The sequence below is a fragment of the Psammomys obesus genome, unplaced genomic scaffold, assembly GCF_907164565.1.
Source record: "Psammomys obesus unplaced genomic scaffold, mPsaObe1.curated_primary_1811, whole genome shotgun sequence".
NCBI lineage: Eukaryota > Metazoa > Chordata > Mammalia > Rodentia > Muridae > Psammomys > Psammomys obesus.
The window spans coordinates 41656869-41673200 of NW_026593286.1; positions in this window are offsets into that span (position 1 = coordinate 41656869).

Genomic DNA, 16332 nt, shown 5'->3' on the forward strand with positions numbered 1-16332 from the left:
GGGCGGCGGGGCGGCGGCGGCGGGCAGGCCGGAGCGCGGCATGTCGGGCTGGCGTCTCGCTCCTCTCCCGGGGCTGCGGCGGCTGGATGCGGGCCGGGTGGGGCGGGCGAGCGCGGTGGCCCGGCGCAGCCGCCGAGCGACCTCGTCTGCTCCTCCTCCCCGCTCTGGTCCCGGGCCCGTCCTCGCCGCCGCCGCCGCCGCTCACGACCGGCTGGACCCGTTTCGGAGCTGAGCTGGAGGACCGGCCGCCAGGTGCAGCGCTCCGCCTCCTGCGGCGGCGGCGGCCTCCTCCCCCCGACCTCCCGCCCGCTAGGGCCGCCCCGGGGGACCCAGGAATCAGCTCAGCCAGGGAGACAAGTCCGGAGGGGTAACGAGGTGGGCGATGTCCCATCACTCCACATCGCTACCGCATCACACCCCACAAGCTCCGGCTGAGCGGCGCTCTGCTCCCCAGGGGGCTTGAGGACCAACGTAAATGGGAACCTGGCCTAGGGATGGCGACAGCCAGCTAACGCTGGTTGGTTCTAGCCTCGGTGGACTGCCCTTGGATGACCCTGCAGAGAAGGGCTGTGAGACAGACAATGCTCTTTCCAGGAGCTCCTGGAACCTGGGCACAATTAGCCAACAGTTGATCACGTGACCCCTTTCTGAAGAGGTGACCTGACAGCAGGTGTCACGCTAAGAACTAAGTTGTTTTATTTGTTAAGAGTGGAGCTCGTTGTATGCAGGTTTCATTTGGCAAGTGTATGTCCGTGCCCGTGACGGAGGTGTAGGGAGCCGTGGTGCCTGTTCTCACGAAGCCAGTAATGATGACTGCCAACGTTTGGTAACCTTTGTTTCTTGTATGTGAAGCACTGTGGGCACACCATCTAATCCTATAAATGTAAGCGATGTTAATCTGATATTACAGCAACAAAATGAGGCTAAAAGTTAACATTCAAATTTACTAACAAGTAGAAAATCCAGGCTCTGCTGTCCTGGTCATGAGACATTACTAGAGAGAATTCTATTGGCCCTGAAGCTTCAAAATGTGGAGCCCCTCTTTAGGGAAAAATATAAATATATACAGAGTTGCTGGATGCCCACACCCAGCCCCAGTGTCCAGGGACAGTTTCTATAGGCGATATGCCAGCCTTAGGATAAATCCACCCGAAATGTTCAGACACAGAAATAAACAAAGGTGATGTCTGCTGTGGTGTCAGAGGAAAACTATAAATGTGATTATTGGGCTCAGGATGACAGATCTATCTGCTCTGGCATGGCTGGGAGACTTCTGGGTCGCTCAGCGTTATGTGGACATGAATGGCTCTTCAAGCACCCAGCTGGGCTGTCATAAGAGACTTACCATTCTCATCCTCTGTCCAGCCATTAAGGGAGAGAGGGAGACACACACACACACACACACACACACAGAGAGAGAGAGAGAGAGAGAGAGAGCAGAGCGCCCAAAGTAAGCAAACTGGCTGAAGATCCAACTGTATGGAGTCCTTTGCTGTGGGAGAGGAGGAGAGTAGAAAACACCTGGGAGAGGGAGCTGGTGCCTGACCTACAAAAGCAGCTCCATATTGAAAAGCAAAACCAAGCTACCCTGGAATGAAAGCTAGCATTTCTGTTTCAAATGGGAAGAGTCTTGAGAACCACCAAAAGAGAAAGTGCTGCCTAACTGGCCTTGTAAGAACAGGGATTTTTTTTTCTTGGCAACCACAATGCTTTTAATTTATCAGTTTTTACTGTGTCCCCTGGGTCATATTTAAATATTTTATAATTTAAAAATAATATAAGATCACTTTAAACACAAATATGCACAAAGCAAACAAGATTTGCCACGCCACACCACGCCACACGTGCTTTCTTACCCCCTGTGGGGTAGCCAGTCTGTGGAGTGGGAAATCAGCCTCCACATACATAGCCAGGTCGGCTGTCCCAGAGGCCATCGCCCGAAAGCCTGGCAAACAGACGTTGAAATCCCCTGGCAGGAAGCCAGAGGAAGGGGCTGGGTTACACTTAAGGCTAATTAAAACAGGTGGAGTGCTTCGGATCGGCATATAGCGTCACAGTCTGAGCTATGCCATTCCTCCCAGCTGCACAAGGAAGATGGTAGATGGGGCCCAGATATGGCACTGTTTGCTCTCCTGGCTCACTGAGGAGCAGGTCCCTGGCTAGAGTGGGATGAGTAGCTGTGGATCTTGCCTACATTTCTCAGACAGAAAAAATAAGGCCTTCAGACAGGTAACCAGCGGTTGATCATTTTAAGACTTCCTGAATGCTGCTGCCTTGCGCATATTTAGTCATCAGAAGCATTTGGTACCCAGTGATCTTTCAAACTTTTCCTTTACATTCAGCCCATACTACTTACTTTATCTCATGAACTAATTTCTTCTACTTTAATTCATGTGTCCTTCTCCTAATGTTTGTTTCTGTTATTTCCTTTGGAAGGATTGTTTGTTTGTCCTTAAGTAGTAGGATAAATGCATTGTAATGAGTAGCAATAACTAAAAAAAAAATCCTCACACACAAGATTGACCATGTACCAGGCTCAACGTGCTTTCAACTTCATTTAGTCACATAATTCCACAGAAATCACATGCAGGCAGGGCTGCAACTATCCCATTTTACAAATGAGACTCGTGCGTAAGAATGGAGTAACTTGGCCAAGGTCATACCACTAGCAAATGAGAGACAGCACTGAACCTATGTAGACCGGCATCCAGCCTTGGCTCTTAGTCACTCATTCAAGTACTTACAAACATGTATGCTTGTACATGGAGGGATGAGGATTTTACTCTTGTAAAAGTGTCACTTCAACGGTGTTCCTCCTCCAAGGCCTATGGCTAACAACCCTTGGGTTTTCTTCTTTCTCTCTGGCCATACCCCTTTGCATCCCTCATTTGTGTTTTAATTTTCCTTGGATTTTGTAGGCCTGCCTGCACTTGGTGTGTTCTCTTGTCAGTTATTCTATTTTGCAACCAAAAAAATAATGTTTTAAAATATTTGCTCTTCAGGGTTGCAGTCCCTAGAGGCTGCATAATACCAGCAGGGCGCCCTTTGCATTGCATATGCTCCCATGAGACCTTGATCCTCGTAAAACCCACCAATTACCTTCTTTACTGTAACGCAGCTATAAAAGTCTATTAGTTCAATGGATTTGCATAGTTTTCTCATATAGCATAGTTGCCCTCACTCCTACCCTCTAACCCCTGCAACAAATACAAAATTTCCATCTCTGGCCCAGGATCATATTCCTAAACATGGAAAATGGAGATTTGCTGGGGGGTGTTCTGACGATGGCCCTCAAGATCTGGTTACACCTAGCCTTGTTTTATAAACCTACCCGACTGACTGATATATGGCATATACCTGGGCAGGGCAGAATGGGGTCGGTGTGGCTAAGGTTCCCAGTCTTCAGAGTTCCCAATCACAGGAAACTAACAAATGGGAAAAGAGGAGGAAGGAGGTTATCATAATGGGTTAGCTTGGAGAAGAAACCACATTGGCTGGGAGGAAGGACTCCAAGGTTGGCGTGGATGGAGAAAACACCAAGATGAAAATATAAGCAAGAATATTGGGATTACTGACGAAAAGTAGACCAGATGAGGATGATTAAGGCGATGACATTGGATGGGCGCTGGGAGATGGATGGTGAGGTTATTGAGACAATGTAAGTGAAATATCTGCCTGGCCCAAGGTAAATAAGGCAATTATAAATCTAACAGCTGTCTGTGTCTTATTATTTGTGATAGCGGGTTAGATAATACCGCTGTGATAATCTTAGGTCTAATAGTAAGCATTTTATATCCCAACACTGTTTTTTACTTTTCAGCAACAGAGATTGCAATCCCCAGGCCTTATTAGGAAATCTTCCAGTGTGCTCCATCAGGTCTATTTATTTCCCATTAGCTGGGACTCAGACACATGGCCACATCTTGACACTAAAGAGGGAACCAGGCTGGGTGCATAAGAAGATTCTACTGAGACCTAAGAGAGGGAGAGTGAACCTTGAGAATCAGCCAGAAGTCCCCAAACAGGAAAAGCAAACAAACAAACTGGAGATACACGGGAAAAATGGAGGAATGTAATTTAGATGTGAAGAAAAAGAAAGTCTTCATGAGGAAGTGCCATTAAGCTGAGAGCTGAAGCAATGTAGGAGATGATCAGGATCAGGTGGAATTCTGCAGAGGAACAGCCTGGAAACTAGAAGTCGTGTGCCTAACTCAGACTGTAGAGACTGGAGAGACACAGGCAGAAAGTGGGTTGGGGAGGCTTCAGTGCCTTCCACGAGAAACAGTACAAACTTTTGAATTCAAAGGAACCCAGGGAAAGGTGTAAGGAGATGTGATTTGTGCTTTTAAGGAGCTCACAATGGCTGTTGCTGGAAGAATGGCAGGAAGGGGGCTAGACCACCAGGAAGTAAGTTACAAAATATCCAGTGGTAAGGAAAGTGGTTCACGGATTCTTGCTCTACAGCGGTCACAGAGGGATGGGGAGCAGAAGTTGGATCAGACCCAAGACTTGTTAATAAATTGGATGTGGGAGGCAAGGGAAAGGTGTTACATATGACTCAGGTTTCTGGCTGTTTGAGTAGATTAAGATAACGTTTACCGTGGGAGGAGCAGGTTGGGGAAGAAAGAAAAAGTCACATGCAGTTTGAACTGCAGGTGGAACAGGGATCTAGGCAATTAACCGAGTCCAAAACTCAAAAGAGAAGGCTAGACTTGACTGTCATCGGTGCTGAGGTGCCATCCATGACTGTGTGGAGAAGCCTTTAGAGAGACAATGTGTTAAAAGAGCTCGAGGAGGGGCAGGACTCACCAGCGGAGAAACCAAAAATAATCAGCCATGAAGTAGGAGGAGACCTGGTAGGATACTGTCACGGGAGCCTGAAGAAAAGTGACTGCGAGCTAGTACTTTGCATTCGGTGCCTGCTCAGTTCCCACATGAAGCTCTGTACTCTTTTATTCTGACCTATTTTGTCTTCATTGTCTTGAGTCTCTGGAAAGATGGTTGTATCAAAGTACAAACAATAACTTATTAGGCCTTCTCAATGCTTGTTATCTATTTTAGGAAGTCTTATTAAACTGACAAAAACCATTGTAAGCATTCATGACAATCAACATTTGACACTTGTACATTATCACGACTGCTCTATTCTTTACCACTGACTATATGACTGCCTATTGCTTTGACACAGATATTTTTCATTAGACTAATAAAATATCCTATGTGTGGGTTTATAAGAATAACAAGTTGTTAGTACAATTCTCTTCATATATTTTCTGGAGTATTTTCTCATTTACTTCCAATCCAGTTCCATATCATATGATATTGACTGTCTGCTAGCCATGATCTTGTGAAATGATAACCTAGTGTAATGGGGCAGAGTGTTAAGTCATGGAGACAGCAGGAAATTTAAAATCATATTCCTTTTTGCTGGCAGGCTTGCCCTTTATTACTGGGACATGACTGTCAATAACTCAACTGTAATATGACACGAAGTAGCATATGTTGTGAGTGATACCATGCACTTTCAAAACGGTATTTCCATCATGTTCCTTTCTTCATCCCTTCCTAAGAAAAGCTGTAGATCCCTGTAGTCTAGAACATAAAGCAAAAAAGCTTTAAACACGTTCAGTGTTTGCTTTTGCTCATCCATACACACCCAAACTTGCCTTCACCTAACGCCAGACCCAGTGCAACCACCTTCATAATGGCTGTTCTATTCCCAGCTTTAGGAGATAGAGAAGTGGAGAGAGAGAAAGCTTGCCTATATAAAAATGACAAAGATACTGTAAAAGAGATCAGGGTAACAGTATCTTTTACAACAGCCTAAAAAAAAATCTTGAAAAAACACTAACCAAATTAATGACTTATATAATAAACCTTAAGATATTAAAGAAAGGAATTGACAAAGAGAAAAAAAATTGAAGTTAAATGCTATTTTCTCATTGGTAAATTCAAGGTCATATATTTGTGGAGACTATCCCAAGTTAGATGTGCCATTATCAGGGACATACACTTCATATGCTCTAGTATTTCCAGGGTTAATCTTGCTCCCCATATGAAGCTTCTGTGACCTACCTGTGTCCACTGTTGTCACAACTGTGGTTTGAATGTTTGTGTCTCTTCCCACATTTCATGTTGAAACAATCCTCAATGCAACAGCATTAAATGGAAGAATTTCTAGGCGGTGAACAAGCAAGCTTTGAGCTCCACCCTCTTGAATGGGACTCCATCCTACAAAAGGGTTTCTCCCACCCCACCTGCCTCTGGGCTGTGAGAAGGGAGCATCTGTGCCATTCAAAGCATTCTTTTAAAAGAAGGGATTCCCTTACCATCTTCCCCATGCCTGGCAATCACCTGCTGGCATTTAGTTCTGGTAGTTCACCTTTTACCAGAAAGACACATAAATGGAATCGTGCAAAATGGGTGTGACTTCCTTCACGTAGCAATACCAGTTTACAATTTATTGGCATGGCTATATGAATTATCATGAGACAATAGTGTATGAATCAGAGCTTCATTCCTTTTTATTGGTCAGTAATATTCTTTTGTGTAAATAGAGTCCAGTTTTTCAGTCATTCATTTGATAAAGGGCATCTGAGGTGTTTCAGTTTCAATTAACCTTTTGGAAACAGTAGCAATTGAAAAAAAGTTCACTAGAATAAATGTCTAAGGACAGTAGAAAACATCTGAAATGTTCTCAAAATGACTGTAGTATTTTTCCCCTTCTAGGAGTCCATGGCAACACTTGTTACACACTGTGTCTTAGTTTGGGCCCCTTGAATGGACATAATGACTCATCCTGAGGCTTTAATTGCTTTTCCCTAAGGTCTAAAAATATTGAGCACCTATATATATGTTCTTTGACACATATTTCTTTGGTAAAGTGTCTGTTAAGATCTTTTGTTCATTTTATGGGGTGGTTTGTATTTTTATGGTTGAGCTTTGGGGGCCTTTATATATCCTAAATGTGATTTCTCTAGTAGGCATGTAATTTCCCACTACCACTCCAAGTTCACAGCTTGCTCCCATCCTTACCATGTTGCCTGTGCTATGCAGACTGGCCTCCAATTCATGGTTCTGCATCGGCCATTCAAGTATCTGGGAGTAGAGAACCACAGTGCACCGAGCATTTTCACTCTCTTAAAAGAGGCCCTGTATACAGAGAAATTTTGTTTAATTTTTAAAGTTTTAAATTTATGTCTATAGTGCTTTGCCTACATGTATATCTGTGTACCACGTGTAAGCCTGGAGCCCACAGAAGCCAGATTAGGAAGTCAGATCCCCTGGACTACAGTTGTGAAGTGCCATGTGGGTGTTCAGAATTAAATATGGGTCCTCTGGAAGAGCAGCCAGTGCTCTTAACCATGGAGCCGCCTCTCTAGCCCAAGTTGTTTAATTTCTATAAAATCCATCTGAACATTTAAAAAAAATACATGGATTATGCTTTTGATACCATATAATATTTTCCAAGTCAATAGGGTTAAGGCTGTATCTTGAAGAAATTAATAAAACTGACAAACTTATACGAAGATTAGATAGGAAATAGAGGAGGAAGAAACTATCGATGCTTAAAAGAGGAAGAGAGCTGTGCAATCCTCTCAAAAGAATATTAAGCACTACAGGAACAATTTTTTGGAACTAAATTTATGGGACTAGATAAAATGCACAAGTTCTCTTAGCGATGGAGACCTCTGGGGAAAGCCCTTCACAGCACAGGGTATCACTGACATGAGTGTTTGTGTTTTCAAAACCTCTGTCTTCCAGGACACCAAGCCCAGATGTTTCCACAGGAAGTTCTGCTACACAGTCATCTGTGGACCAACACCACTTCCTGGAACTACCTGAGAAGGAGGGGATAATTCCTAGCTTGGATCTTGCTTCCAGAATAGTTAGCCCAGTCCCAAATCCATAAAACTATCCTAAGCAAAGAAAATCTTATGCCAATATTCACAACATAGATACAAATTATACACCACTTTTTAAAGAAAATATAATTCGCTGATGCATCAAAAAGCACACACTTATGTGTTTGTGGCAGGAATGCAAGCTTGGCTCAGTGTTAGGAATCAGCTACCATGGGGGTGTATGCACCTGCACACCTGTAATCTGAGCACTTGGGGTGTAGAAACAGGGAAACTATAAAGGTTCAGGCCTGGACAGCGCATGGCAGCACATGTCTTTTATAACAGCACCCAGGAGACAGAATAGAAGGACCTGTGAGTCAGAGAACAACCTGAACAATAGGACAATTCCAGACATTACAGAGCTATATGGGGAAAAAAACAAAGGAAGAAAAGACGGAGAGAGAAGATCAATATAATTCACTACATTAACAGGATAAAAAGGAAATACATAATATTCTCAATGGATGCAGAATAAGCATCTGACAAAAACCAATCACTATTTAACATTGTACTAGAGAATCCATCTGTCAAAATAAAACAAGAAAAGAAAGTGTTTAGAAATCTAAATGAAAGGATAAAAATATATTTATAAATGATACTTGTCTATGTAGATCTTATGTGTATAATAAATGCTGCTATGCTTAATGAAAGTAGTAAATGAGATGAGGAGAAAACAGGGAACAGGACAGGAGCCTACCACAGAGGGCTTCTGAAAGACTCTATGATGCTGAAACTCATAGCCAAACTTTGGGCAGAGTGCACAGAGTCTTATGAAAGAAAGAGGAGATAGTAAGACCTGGAGGGGACAGGAGCTCCACAAGGAGAGCAAGAGAACTAAAAAATCTGGGCCCAGGGATCTTTTCTGAGACTGATACTCCAAACAAGGACCATTCATGAAGATAACTTAGAACCCCTGAACAGATGTAGCCCATGGCAGCTCAGTGTCCAAGTGGGTTTCCTAGTAAGGGGAACAGGGACTGTCTCTGACATGAACTCAGTGGCTGGCTCTTTGATCACCTCCCCCTAAGAGGGGAGCAGCCTTACCAGGCCACAGAGGAAGACAATGCAGACAGTCCTGAGGAGACCTGATAGACTAGGGTCAGATGGAAGGGGAGGAGGACCTCCACTATCTGGGGGAAGGGCATAGGAGAAGAAGAGGGAGGGTGGGATTGGGAGGAGATGGCGTTGGGGGCTACAGCAGGGATACAGAGTGAATAAACTGTAATTAATACAAATTTTAAAAAATATTTGAAAACTGAGAAATGAAAATAAAAATCTCAGTTTACTATTTCATATGACTTTAATGGTAAAAACAACAACAGAAGCTGTGCCCATACAAAAATCACATGCTCTGGATTTCTTTCCCCAAAAGTAAACGTTCACAGAAAGAAACTGCAATAAAATGTATTCCCCTGTATATTTATCTGTGAATAAATGTTCATATGAGTGTGAAAAAAAAGATAGAGAAATGAATTTAGACGTGAATTGCAGGATCTGGAAAGGTGGCTGAGTGAGTAAAGTGGGTGCCATTTAAACATTAAGCTCAGCAGTTAAGTGCTTGTCACTCTTACAGAGGACAGGGAGTTTGATTCTCAGCATCCACAAACTAGTTAGCTCACAACTATCCATAACTACAGTTCCAGGGGATCAGGCACACTCATGGTGCACAAACACACATGCAGGCAAAACATTCACACACACAAGAAATATTGGGCCCAGGGAAGCAGAGACAGGGGGATCCCTGGGACTGGTTGGCCAACTACCCTGTCATAAACAATGGATTCCAGGTCAGGTGAGAACTGTATCTCACAAAGGTATAAGATATATAGTACCTGAGGAATGACATTCAAGAATGACCACTGACTTCCACATGGATCACACACACACACACATACACACACACACACACACACACACACACACACATCAATTGCATTTATCTAAATAATAGACAACGAATGTCAGGAAATTTAAATTTATAAACACCATTCATATTATATTAAAACATGAAATATTTATGATTTGACCAAGTACATGAAAAGCTGAAAAAATAAAAAAGATTGTTGATGTTAGGATTTATCAGCAAAAAATACTTTGGTAGGTCCAGGCCAAGGTGCGCCACAAAGAGATCACACCATGTAACAGATCTAACACAAGGAGTTTATTGGAGGGGGGAAGTAAAAGGCCATCCTGGAATGGGGACATGAGAGAGGGAGAGAGGGATAGAGAAAGACAAGAAGTAAATTGGGGACAAGACAGAGGGAAGGGAGAGAGTAGGGGGAAGAGAGAGAGGGAGGGAAGAAGACAGAGAAAGAGAGAGAGAGAGAGAGAGAGAGAGAGAATAAAGAATACCATGTAGCGATGGTAGAAATGAACCAAACGTAGGTCTGGTGTCTTCCCGCATGGAGTTGCTAAGGGCCGGCTGATTTCCAACAGTTGAATTTAATGAAAACCAAATAAATAGAAGCAACTTATTGTGTCAGTACAGCAAAGTCTAAAATGTTGTTAAAATGTCATTTCTCTCCTAACTTAGACTAAACATAATACTACAAGAGTCTAAGCAAGTTTTTTTTTTTTTTTTTTTTTTTTTTTTTTTTTAGGAATGGACTGATTTTAAAATTTATGACATAATTGAGAGTCTAGAATATGCGAGGCAACTTACCAGGGTTGGAGGACTTACACCACGCAACACTTACCATAACCTTTGAGGTAATGCAAAATCCCATCAGTAGAGATAGCTATAGAGCTCAATGGACCAGAACAGGGGTCTAGAAATATGGTCACACATAATCCAGTGATTTTTCAATGAAGCTAATTTCATTATCCATTTTCTGTTGCTAAATCAAAGTTCTTAAGGCTGGATGCCTTAGGTAAAAGAAGTTTCTTAAACTCGCCATTGTATTGCTAAAACTCACTATTAAATACGTTTTAATTTAATTTTTTTTTTTAGTTGGTTAGTTTTTTTAATGAGACAGGGTCTTTTTACATAGCTCTGGCTGTCCTGGAATTCAGTGTGTAGGCCAGGCTGGCCTAGAACTCACAGGAGATCTGCCTGTTTTTGCCTCCCAAGTGCTGGGATCAAAGGCATGCACCACCACAGCCAGCGTGATAAATTTGCTGAAATGAACTATACAAATAAAAACCATAGAAGAAAATAATAAACCAGGCCATTATAAAAGAAAGTTTTGCTTTCTCTATTATTAAATTAATAATTAATATTCATTCATATTTTAATAAAGCATGGTTATTCCTTAATATATAATTTCCCCAAATAACCACAGATGGATACTGTGATTTAGTCAAAAGCCAAACATAGAGCTGAGCATAAAATCTAATCTACTGCCTTACCATCCATTTATCTTCTACCCATCCGGAGTTTCCAACACTTGCAATTATGATCCTCTCTGGAATCTGCACTTTCTCGTCCCTCCTACATCTCTCTCACTGTTGTCTCTTCTTGACGCCCCCAAAGCAGCCTACTTCACTAGCCTCCCTCTCCCTCCCCCAGCGTCAGCGATTTTATTACCCAATCAGGTGTAATTTAGAAGACAAAGCAGACCCTGGGGAGCAAAATGATTTGAGATTAGAATACATAGTACAGATCAGCCTCCAGTAGTTCCCCTTTTCTGTCTAATTTAAAAGGGCCTTTTTTTTTTTCTTGGAATATTTTTTATTTTATTTTTAATTACACTTTATCTACTTTGTATCCCCCCTCTAGTTCCCTCCCTCTTCCCCTCCCAATCCCTTCCTTCCTCTCTTCCTCCCCCTTCTCCATGCATGTCCCTCCCCAAGTCCACTTAAAAGGGCCTTTAAATAATAGACAATATGCAGTAAGCACAATTATGAAACAATCATGAAAATTATTAGATAAGATTTATATATATATAATGTTCAGTTTACATGTATTTGGTAACTTTGAAGAAAATACCATCCATCCTATCTAGATGAATCGAAAATTTTGTAAATAAATCATTTTCTATTACATCTTGTATATATCTACCAAAAAACCCCACATCTTTCTAGACCTTAAAACACCTTTTTAATTCTTAAGCAATTTAAACTTAACTGTAAAACTGTAACTACTTTGGTCTTCAACCCCATCAGAGACTTGAGAAGGAATAAAAGTATACCGGAGTAAGCAGGAAGTGCAGGCAAGCGGCTTCCAAAGTAAGTGAAGAGAACAGAGACAGTTCGCTGCCTGGGAAGTCACCCAAAATCTCTTTATACCACTGAGCACATCTGCACTGGTAAGGAATAAATGATGAAGTATCAACAGCTGAGTGATTTTTTAGGTAACATTTGTCAGTACTGAGAGTCGTGGTACATCCGTTTTTTGAAAGAGTGGCAGCATGCAAGAAGACTGGCCATGACATGCTGGCTGTGCAGTTAGACGCTTGCGCTCTCAGCAGCTTAGAGCATAGCTCAGATACTTGGTTGAAGAGAAGTAGGTGGTCATATTCAAATAGTCCTCTTTAAAATACCCTCCCATAACTTCACATATAATAAGTCTTTGGAGGTAATTAGATACAGAAATTAGTTTCAGGTCTTAATGTTTCTGTCAAGTACTTTTAGTTATTTTTCATTCATTCACTCACTCATTCATTCACTGAATTAGCTGAATTAGCCAATACAGAATTTATCAAGTGTCTATTTATGTAACTCACACAATTTGTATTAGTTACTTTTCTGCTGCTATGATAAAATACCACGACCTAGTCAATTTGTGGAAGAAAGAATTTATTTTTGCTTATGGTTCCAAGGGCAGAACGGTCTATCATGCCCTGGAAGATGGCAGCCAGCAGCAGGGAAAGGCAGCAGGAACAGGAAACTGAGAGCTCAGATCTTAAACTGCAAGTACAGAGGGGAAAGAGAACCACAAGGGAGGCAAAGCTTTAAACTCTCAAAGCCCACCCCCAGTGATGTACTTCCTCCAGCAAGGCTGCAGCCCCCCCTTTACCTCCCCAAACAGTACCACCACCTGGGGATCAGGTGTGCAGTGGCCTGCACCTGTGTGGGGACACTGTTCATTCAAACCGCCACACTCTTCCGGGTGCTGGAAACACAGCTACGTATCAAATAGACAACGTCTCTACTCTCATCTAACTTACGTCCAGAGTGCTGTTGATTATTAATACTTATTATTGATTTATCTTTCAGTTAAACAGCAGTTATTCCTTAACCGGCTGTATACCCAAATCACACAGAGAATGGCATTTATTATATTAACCTAGAGCACAATACTGGGCAATAGTTACTCCATCCTAAACCTCCAAGCCCATATAGTTTCCTCCCATTCAAATTTTATCCATTATACTTGCTTTTAATCATATCTTAGGTCTGGTTCATCTCTCCTCCTGGTTCCAAGTCCTCTCCTGCAGATCTCTCCTCTCTGACTCTCGCTTCCTTCTCTTTCCCTCCAGACCAGGATGTCCCACCCTATTCTTTCCCTTGCTCAGCATTGTCTGGTTGTTTAATTGACAATACAGAGAACAAATGGTGGCATGTTTACACAAACTTGAGACAGGCATTGCTTAGAATGAACATCACAATGCAATGTAGGGATTGAAAGCAGATAGTGGGGTAGAGATATCAGCATTTGAATGAACAAGGGTAAATTGCATACATCCTACAAGAATGTTATACCAACACCAGAGGATATATGTGTGTGTGTGTGTACATGTGTACATAACTTTTATAGTAAGTCAAGTTGGATTGCTCCTTTTTTTCAGTTTGCAGTACTGTATGCCATGAGAGCCTTTCCACACCAATGCGCTTAGGATCAATTCCTCCCTTCAGCTGGTGGCAGAATATGTTGTCTTTCCCACTACGAATAGTGGTTTTATTGTTTTAAGGAGCCTTTGCTAAGCTGGGGCATTTTCAGACTCAAAACGTGGGGTAGAGCGAGTCTTGCTTTCAACATGCCGGTGGACTGGAGAGCCAAACATTGCAGATTAAGGGTTATGGATGACACACAACTGAAGACCTAACATGACAGAGAATGGAGTGCTGTGCGTGCAGTTTCTTTTCGTGACTTTAATTCTTAGATGCTGCGTGCTTAGAGGGAAAGGCTAAGAACAGGCAAAGGACAGGAAGAGCCAAAAGACTCAAGGCCAAAGCAGAGAGGTACTTTGTTTTCATTTTCATTATGTAGGGCTGAGTATCAGGAAGAGAGCGCTGATCGCCAAAACAAAGCCAGGCTGTTAGTAGCAAGTCCCCATGGGGCTCTTAGGAGTACAGCAATTGGAGGGGCTTTCTGAGACAGCTGTGCCAGCCACTGACTATGGCCGCGCCCCCAGTGCTCACATTCCCACAACCACAGAACCAGGAGCCTGACCCTTAAACTTAAATTTCCTTAAACTATTATGGGGGAAGGGGGACCCTGGTGTCTTGCTGACTGTGAGCAGTCAGAGGGGGCGGTCAGGTCAGAGCTGGTATCTGGATGTCAGAAAGATGAGAGTCTAATGGAAGACAGGAGTGCAGAAAACTCAGAGATGAGGGCCAAGCTCCAGTGTCCTTCCTTAGTGGAAGAGGAGACCTCTAATCAGAAATGCTACAGGAGGATATAAATGCTAGAGGAGACTAATGAGGGGCGGGGGCAGGAAAAGGAAGATGATTCTTTTAAGGCCCATGCAGGCATCCAAGTAAAAATGGCCAGCAGGCAACTGGGAGTTTTCCAGTTGAAAAAGAAAACAGAGAAAATCCTAATTGACCATGAAAGCTCACTGTAATGGCTGGAGCCTGAGAAAGGCCATCTGGGTTTCCCTTTTTTCTGTGGCAGCTGGTATGATGTGGTTAGAATGAAGTTCTTTCCATAGCTGAATATCTCAAATCCCTTGGAAGCTTATTGAATTGAGCTCCAACTTGCTTCTCCACAATTTTTGCAAGTGGTTCTACCAATGAACATTTAAACTCTTATCTGTTCTATACAATAACAGATTATAACCTAGGGAACACACAGGCCTCCAATTTACAAATGACAGACAGAAGGGTCTCGGCAGCACATGAGCTGGTGTGAAGAACAGCGGAAGGTAATCCGGGCTGGTCTTTCTTTGCCCTGGATGTAAATGCGTGATGATCTAGTGTTGGCAAGGATGTGGGGTCAGGAGTTTGTAGCTCCCAGCTTCTCTTGGTGATATCACTAGCACACCTTTTCTGCTGTCAATAAATACCTCAAACTTCCTCTTCTAAAAACTTACTGTTACAGAGAAGGTTCAGACACGAATGCATGTTCCTCAAGCACATTCACTAGCATATGCCTGGTTTGTTGTTTAATTTGCAGGGCTGAGGGTTGAATCCATGTCAGCAAGCTCTCCATCCTGAGTCATATCCTCAGCACCCTCCACCTCTTTAAGCTTTTATTTTGAGAGAGAATCTCATTAAGTTGCCCAGCTTGACTTTGATCTTGTAATTTTTCTACCCCTTGCTTCCCAAGAAGCTGAGATGACAGGTCTATGACACCAAGCCTGGCTTTATTATGATACTTTAAGTTAAAATTAAACAAATTGTGTAAAATACGAGACATTTAAATATATGCATCCCTTTTTCTTATTGTTGTCGTTGTTTTGAGACAGGACAACATTGTCTGTCCTGAACTCGCTTTGTAGACCAGGCTAACCTCAAACTCATAGAGATCTTCCTGCCTCTGCCTCCCCGAGTGCTGGGATTAAAGGCATGCACCGCTATGCCTGGTTCATGCATCTGTTTTATTGAAGGAATAGTTTACACAAACTATCGAGGTAGAGGGAGAAGGCTGCTGTGTGCCCAGAAAGCCCCTCAAGGGAAATACGATACTGCTCCAACTTTGCAGACTGGGCTCCTAGGAACCTTGACTGACGACTACATAGTTGAGCTAGTACCTGTGGGAAGAGATCTGAGAAGAGAAGGAAGCAGCGATGGGGAAGCTGACTGAGCAGTGACACAGACTGGGGTTACACAGAATCCCAAATCTTGAACTGGTTCTATGGGGAACTCTGAAGATTGAGAATGGAGTAAGAGTGGTAATTCTTTGCCCCCAGATAGGAGTGCAGGTTTGGGCCTGCTTGCTTCCTTTAGCTAAGAATGCCAGCATTCCTGGGGCTGGAAAGACTGCTCAGAAGTTAAGAGCACTGGCAGCTCTTCCAGAGGACCTGAGTTCATTTCCTGGCACCCACACAGCAATTCACAGCCGTCTTCTACTCCAGTCACAGGGGATCTGGTGCCCTCTCCTGGCCTGCACAGGCTCTCCTGTGCCTGTACACTGTGTGCACACGGGGTACAGACTTAGCAGTCAGACACATGAAATAAAAAAGAATAACATTTAACAGTTAGGGAAAGAACACCTGCATTGTGGCTAGGAATACTGATGCTGTGTTCTATCATTCTTATTGAACTTTGAGCATTATAAAAATGGTTCTGTACTGTGTGGGTGTGCGCACGTGTGTGTGTGTGT